This window comes from Sylvia atricapilla, chromosome W, assembly GCF_009819655.1.
Source record: "Sylvia atricapilla isolate bSylAtr1 chromosome W, bSylAtr1.pri, whole genome shotgun sequence".
In the NCBI taxonomy this organism is placed as follows: domain Eukaryota; kingdom Metazoa; phylum Chordata; class Aves; order Passeriformes; family Sylviidae; genus Sylvia; species Sylvia atricapilla.
Genome location: NC_089173.1, coordinates 17,121,980 through 17,129,992, shown reverse-complemented (window position 1 = coordinate 17,129,992; position 8,013 = coordinate 17,121,980). Strand labels below are relative to the sequence as shown.

The 8,013-nt window shown below is 43.2% G+C and overlaps 1 long non-coding RNA gene across 1 annotated transcript in view; it reads right to left on the bottom strand.

The window, feature by feature from the left end:
* Positions 1-8,013, bottom strand: part of LOC136373320 (uncharacterized) — a 447,213-nt gene that overhangs the window by 300,670 nt on the left and 138,530 nt on the right. The gene's annotated exons all lie outside the window — the stretch shown is intronic.

Sequence of the window (8,013 nt, the reverse complement as noted above, 5' to 3'; positions counted from 1 at the left end):
TTAAGTCTAGCACCTAACAGTGCATCCTGTCAGGCAATAAAAAACCCAGAAGGACCTTACAGTAACACCAGGTCAAAAACCAAACTCTTTCCCCTAAGGGAGGTCCCGATGGGTGGGGCAGTTGGAAGAATAAGGTTTGTCAATGCACCTTTAACAACATCAGAAGTCATAAATTTTAAGAAAGAGCTGGGGAATCTAGTTGAAAACCCAGTGGGAATTGCCAACCAGATTGACCAGTTTTTGGGCCCAAATATTTATACATGGGGGGAACTAAACTCCATCTTAAATATACTCTTCAATCCAGACGAGGTTCGGCTGGTTAGGGCAGCAGGGATGCGCATCTGGGAAAGAGAAAACCGAATGGGCCCTCCTGGTGACCAGAAGTTGCCAATAGCTGACCCAGGGTGGGACCCAAACAGAGAAGGGAGGAGAAATATGGAAGATTATAGAAACCTAATGATAAGAGGTATTAAAGAATCAGTTCCCCGAAGTAGTAACACCAAATTAGCCTTTGACAGGGCCCAAGAGAAAGATGAAACCCCAGCAGCCTGGCTGAGCAGGCTCAGACAGAATTTCCAGCAATATTCTAATTTGGATCCAGATAGCCCAGAAAGACAAATATTATTAAAACTACAGTTTGTCACAAGATCCTGGCCAGATATCAAAAGAAAACTTAAAAAAATAATAAAAAGAACCAGTATTGATCTCCTAAATTTCCTAGAAGAAAAGGGCCTCAAGGTGTCAAAGAACAAATTGCAGTTTGTAGAATCACAAGTCACCTACCTCGGACACCTCATTGGGGAAGGGTGTAAGAAATTAAGCCCTGAAAGAATCTCAGGTATACTCTCAATCCCAGCTCCAACCAAAAAAAGAGATATAAGAAAATTATTAGGACTATTTGGTTATTGCAAGCTGTGGAAAAAAAATATTCCCAAAGTGTTAAATTTCTATATGAGAAATTAGTCCAACCTGAACCTGTGAAATGGACAGATAGAGATGAAGAACAATTGAGAGACCTAAAGAAAAAATTGTCTTCAGCCCCTGTCCTGAGTCTCCCAGACCTTAAGAAAAAGTTTGACCTATTCATTAACACTGAAGGGAGAATAGCTTATGGAGTATTAACCCAAGAATGGGGAGGACACAAAAAGCCTGTCGCATATCTTTCCAAACTTCTGGATCCAGTTGCAAGAGGGTGGCCGGCTTGCCTCCAGGCTGTAGCAGCCACAGCTGTTCTTGTGGAGGAAGCACAAAAGCTAACACTGCAGGGAAAAATCATTGCACACACACCCCATGATCTCAGGACAGGGTTGAGCCAAAAGGCTCAACAATGGCTGACTGACTCTAGAATTTTAAAATATGAAGTGATTTTAACCGGCACCAGTGATTTGGAGCTAACCACATCAAAAAGTCTAAATCCTGCCCAGTTACTCTCAGGGGAACCCACACCAAACTTAGAGGACAATTGCCTAGAAATCATAGATTTACAAACAAAAGTAAGAGAGGATCTTGAAGATACACCTCTACCATATGGGAGGGTGCTATTTATTGATGGATCATCTAGGGTGACAGAGGGAAAAAGGATATCAGGCTATGCAATAGTCCAAGGTACAAAAATAGACAATTTGAAAGTTATAGAAAAAGAAAAACTGCCCCCCAATTGGTCTGCCCAGTGTTGTGAAGTCTATGCCCTCAAGAGGGGATTAGATTTATTGGAACAAGACCGAGGTACAATCTACACAGACTCCCGATATGCATTTGGAATAGTACACACATTTGGAAAGATCTGGGAAGAAAGAGGATACCTAAATTCAAAAGGGAAAAATCTAATACATAAAGAATTAATTAAATTGGTATTAGAATCTCTTTTGAAGCCCCAAGAAATAGCAATTGTACATGTCAAGGGACATCAAAAAGGGGACACATTTGAAGGAAGGGGCAACCAAGTAGCTGACCAAGCAGCCAAACTAGCAGCTCAAAAGCTGGAGGAACCAATAAAAATTCTTACCTTGAATGATATACCAGCTGACAAAGTTAATAAACTAGTGTATGATGAAAATGAATTAAAAGAAATAAAAAAGTTAGGTTTACACCAAGGGAAGCAAGGGGAATGGCTGACCCCACATGGAAAAAATTCCTAAATAAAGCAATAGCTCAAAAATGCTGGCAGAAATCCACAACTTAACCCACTGGGGCACCCAAGGGTTGTGTGATCATTTCCTGAGAGAACACCTATGTGTTGGAGTCTATAACCTGGCTAAAGCAGTTACTGAAGGATGCCTAATTTGTCAGAAAGTAAATCAAAAAGTAATGAGAAAGCCCACACCAGGGGGAAGACAAATAGCATTAAGACCCTTTCAGAGTATACAAATAGACTTCACAGAAATGCCTCCAGTACAGGGATATAAACATCTTTTGGTTATAGTTGATCACTTAACGCATTGGGTGGAAGCCTTCCCTACAAAAAGGCAAACAGCACAAATGGGTAATAAAGATACTACTAGAACACATCATCACCCGCTATGGACTGGTAAATAACATCGATTCAGACAGAGGCCCCCACTTTGTAGCACAAGTCCTGCATGATGTTGTTAAAGCCTTGGGAATTAGGTGGCGGTTACATACACCCTGGCATCCCCAAAGCTCAGGAAGAGTTGAGAGGATGAATAAAATCCTCAAAAATGTATTGACTAAATTAATAACAAAAACTGGAATGAATTGAATAAAATGTCTGCCCCTAGCACTCTTGAGAATCCGAGTTAGACCGAGGTCGGACATAGGGGCTTCACCATATGAAATGATGTTTAGACTCCCTTTCTTACTGACTCCTTACAGCACTGCAGATTATTTAGAAGGGGAGGCAACCACTCAAGAATATATAAAAACAACTGGAAAAACATTGGCTGATCTTAAAAGAAGAGGGTATCTTCCTCAAACCTCCCCCTTGGATGCAGATGTAAACCAAATAAAGCCAAGAGACTGGGTCCTGATTAAATCTTGGAACACTACTCCACTAACCCCCAAATTCGAAGGTCCGTTCCAGGTCCTGCTCACAACCCACACTGCAGTGAGGACCCAAGAAAAGGGCTGGACACACATATCCCGAGTAAAAGGACCATTGCCACTTCCCAGTGACTCTGTTACCCCAGCAAAGACTCCCTCCGAATGGACTACCATTAGAGACCCAGACACACTTAAAATAACCTTGAAGAAACAACCAAAGCCCAATTAGAAACAAAAGAAAACCCGTTGTTCAAAATCTTTCCAAGTTGTTATCAAAAAGCTGTCATAAAAAAAAAATGTTATCTGTAAGTTGTTGTTCTAAGTTATCATGAAGTGTTAAGCTGTTTAAAAAAAAAAAAAAAAAAAGTTGTGATAATAATATCATTACAGATCTCTCATAGGGCACACCACAGAAGGGCTAATCAAAAACTGAAAAAGAAGTGGGAATACACTGAAAGGAACTCCATAAGGCCAGCTAGATAACTTCCCCAACCCAAGAGGCAAGACCAGGTGAGATCAAGACAGTGGTTCATGCTGGACTCTTGGGAGGACTAATCATAGTCCTATTAATAAGCAAACCCACCGAAAGAGCATGCTCCAAGAGCTACTATCCCACTTCCCCAACCCAAGAGGCAAGACCAGGTGAGATCGAAATAATGGTTCATACTGGACTCTTGGGAGGACTAATCATAGTCCTATTAATGAGCAAACACACCATCCCATCTATGACGGGGAGAATTTACAGTCCCTTATAAGAGTTCACACTCATGTGAATCCCACGTGTTTTGATATAAAGCAGTACTGGATTGCAAAAAATGCTGCAACATTTAAGCAGCGCCTAACTGGAGAGTGCCCTATAAGAGAATGAGTTTACTTTGATTGATTAGAACCCCAAACTGAATAACTAAATAAAAGATATACTCCCATGAATCAGAAACTGCCAATTGATGCGGGCAAAGGCCCGATCAAAGAAATAGAGGGGGGACTGAAATGAATAAAATGTAAGAGATTCCCATTTTTGACAGTCTGTCATTTGTTAGGAAAGTTATGCTGTTTAAAATGTTATGCCAGTTGTAACCTGTCTGTTAAGGAAGTTATGCTGTTTGTACCAAAATTTGTACCCTCAAAACCTTATTCCAAGTTGTATACCCCCTCTAAAACCCCGGGTTCCCTTCCCCTTCCGTCGGGCTAGACTGTCCCCATTCCCCACCAGCTCCTCGAACTGCCGGCTCCACCTAATAGGAAAATCCAAGGACTTCCATGATGCACCGCTCCAAACCGAAGTGCAGTTGCCGGCAAATGGACCCAAAAGCCGCAACCCAGCACAAAATCCAGATAAAAGGGAGACACTACAACAATGAGAAGACCCTCAGCTACCTAAGGACTGAATTCTGCTTCTGCCGCCTTGCCATAACCACAGAGAGACTGGGAAAAAGTGACAGCCCTAGACCACACAAGCCTAGTTGAGTTCCTGGGGATTCCCGCAAGGCTGGAACTCCCGACTCTGCTGCGGCGAGAGCAGCAGATTCGTCTGACACCTCCTCCTCAACGGCGGCCCGAGCGAGAACGGCGACAGGAGCAGTGACGGCGCAGGCGACCCCTCGAGTTCCCCCTTGAAAAAGCTGACTAATAAAGGCCTTTCAAAGGAGCAGGTCTCCTGGCCCATTTTTAACATTAAGCATACTATATCACTACTACCACTATGCCTAATTTTCTTTACTAACAGCAGAAATAAAAACTTATATCCTTACCACAAAGTTATTAATCATATAGCACACATCTTGCGAAAAGCCAACTTTATAATAGTTATTTATAACACCAAGTTGCTCCAAGCCCCGTCTAACCTGGCCTTGAACACTTCCAGGGATGGGGCAGCCACAGCTTCTCTGGACAACATGTGCCAGGGCCTCACCACTCTTACAGGAGAGAACTTCCTCCTAATATCCAATCTAAACCCACTCGCTTTTGATTTGAAGCCATTACCTCGTCTTGTCAATCCAGGCCCTTGTAAATAATCTCTCTCCATCTTTCTTGGAAATTTCCTTCAGGTACTAGAAGGCCACAATTAGGTCACCCCGTAGCTTCTCCAGGTTGAACAATCCCAATTGTCTCAGCCTTTCCTCAAAAGAGAGGTGATCCATCTCTTCATCTGTTTATAGTGAGAGTTTCAGGCAGTCTTTAGGAATGGAAATAACCAGAGAAAGAGGGTAGATTATGAAGAACTAAACCATTTTTTCATGGGCTCCATGCTTACTAATTTATCTAAGGCTGATGGCATTTTGTGACTATGACTGACTTCATTTCACCCAGAGGGTGAAATTCCCTGACACTATTAAATATCCCCCACTTCATGCCCATCAGTCCCTCTGTATCACTGTACTCATGTATCTCATTCTGTCAGTCTCTGTTGCCCCTTGTGAATATCCACCCTTTACCTGTGTCCTCCCAAGGCTTTGTTTAACATGTTCTCTCCTTTCTTAACCCCTCTTGCCATGGTGCTGTTTATCTAACTCAACAACTTGTGATTTCCTCATTTCCATCATTCTGTTCCACAGCACAACTCTCCCAGAGGCACCTCCCATTGCCTCATTACCCTCCTCAGCCCTTTGGAGGGTCACCCTGACAGTCCCCACTTTCTTTTGTACATATATTCCTATTCCAGCTGGTGGATGGGGTCTGCCGCTTGGGACCCAGAGAGCCACAACCACCCCCAAAAGATGTCTTGCTAAAGACAGCTTCTTGGGGGGTCAGGGCACTCCTCAGCTGGCAGAGGGGGTTCTCAGCTGGCGGGCAGAGCAGTGATTTCAGCTCAGTGATTTCAGCTCAGTGCTCTCAGCTCCTGCCCTTGTGAGTTTGCCCCTCTTTTAGCTGGCCGTGGTGAGAGAGAGAGAGGTCTCGTGTGGAATTTCCGCAGGTGGTAACTTTATTGCAAAGGTACCAGCGAAAGGGGTCCAGGGACGAGGCGCCTCTGCCAACCAGAGGAAACCCAGGGGTTTTTATGGGACACCAGGGTGGAAGGAAAAGAGTACAAAACCACTCAATTGTAACAGATCTACATAAAATCCTGAGGGGGCTTGTGGGTCTCCGGACAGGTCGCCGTGACTAGAAGGTTTGTCTTTTGCCTTAGGGGCTCTGGGTGAAGTTGCGAAATTCTTTCTTAACTCCTCAGCTTGGCTCTCTCCAGGGCAAAGCAGCTGGGGCTCCGCCCACCCCAACAAATTCCCATTAAAATTCTCTTGGCTACAGTAAATCCTGGTCAGACAGTAGGATGATGTGCCTGGCACTGGAAAATTTGAGGACATAGAGCAGAGGATTTTGAACTCTCAGCCATATTTTGGATATTGTTGACTTTTTTCCTTAACAGTATCCTGGTACATGGCATTTGAAGCTGTTTGCTGCCCTTAGTGGCAAGGACATAATATATTAACTCCACAATAAAAATAAATAGCAAAATCCACATAGTTTAGTGCTGTAGTCAGATCCTGCATGTGGCTTTTGCATTAAGAGAACCAGCATATTTGTGAGATTTCAGTTCAGAGCTAGAAGTTTTGCTAGAAACTTTCAGCTGAATTGCCTTTTAGTCAATTCTAGTCATGGAAAATGAATGTATGGAAGCTATTCCAAGCTGTGAAATGCTTGTGCTGAAGCACCAGACAAGGAGAATGCTGCAGGTTCTGTAAAAGTGTGGTATTGCTTTTAGAGAATGGTGGCAGTGGTGATTAACAGTATATTCCTTTGGCAGCTGCAGATCCTAATTTTCCTGTGAATCAGATTGGTCATAATTATTAGAAATTAAGCAAAATTATTTGGATATTTATGTACTCAGTCTTTGCAGGAGATGGCAATTCTATATCACCTCACAGAAGAGTGTCATTACCAGCTGTGATAGGACATAGTGTAAGGGGCACAGGACTGTGAAAGGTATTTCTCCTCGGCAGTAATACAAGATAAGGATTTTTTCTCTAGGTTTTTCAATATAAATACATATAAAAAATGCTGTGAATATTTTAAATGTAATCTTGTTAGTCTTTTAACTCAACTCCATGCATCTTTGTGCATGTCAGCCCAAAAGTCTTCATTAATAGTATCATTCCAGTGAAAGAAATGTAAGCATCAACAACGGTTGATGAGACACAGTCGCCAAATGTAGAAAAATGGAATATGCTCAAGTCAGTCTTGATTAACAAAAAATGCAAGGAGGTACCATAATAAATACTAAGGTACAGAAACAAGAATTCTAATCAGTTATCTAGAAGCATCTACCTTCAATCATTTTAAAGAGAATAATTCATCTTGCCATGTTCCCAACTAAGGTAGTTGAAATGTTGAAAAATCCTAACTTTTCTATCTTAACAGTTTCAATACCTGGCACACTGGCAAAAGAACTGTTTTATCCCAGGAGAAAATGAAGACCTTTTAAAATTTGGTGCTGGGAAAGACCCTGAAACCCTGCATGTAAGAGACAATTATGTATGATGCAACTGCTATTGCAGAAAAATACTGTAAAGTAAGCACACACTTTGATGCTTTGATCACTAGGAGTGAGTTTGCCCAGGCCAGTGTCAAACCTGAATACAGTCAAGAACTAGGATCACATCTCATAAAGAATTTTATGCCAGATTTCTGAAAGCTGAGCAGACTCTCCTTGCAATCAAAGCCCTGGTACATGCTTCAGCAGCTAGGGAAGGCTGGGAGGAACATTGGGAAAGCCTGCGAGACTTAGGTCGAAGAGGGCCTAATCTTGAAGGTTCTAAAACCTTTTCGCACTAAGACGGGAAAGACGCCGGGTTTGTGGTCGGGGAGGGACTCGAACCCGGATCCTCCTCAGGCCGCACCCCCAGCCACGCCCCCGCGGCGCGCGCGTCCTAGCGACCGACCGTTGCAGCGTTTCAAACACACACACACACATACACACACACACACTCCTCCCACAGCCAATCAGCGCGCGCAGCGCCCCCGGGAGCTGTCAGGAGCTCTCCTGCCACCGAAGCAGTGCTGGGGTCTGGAGTCATC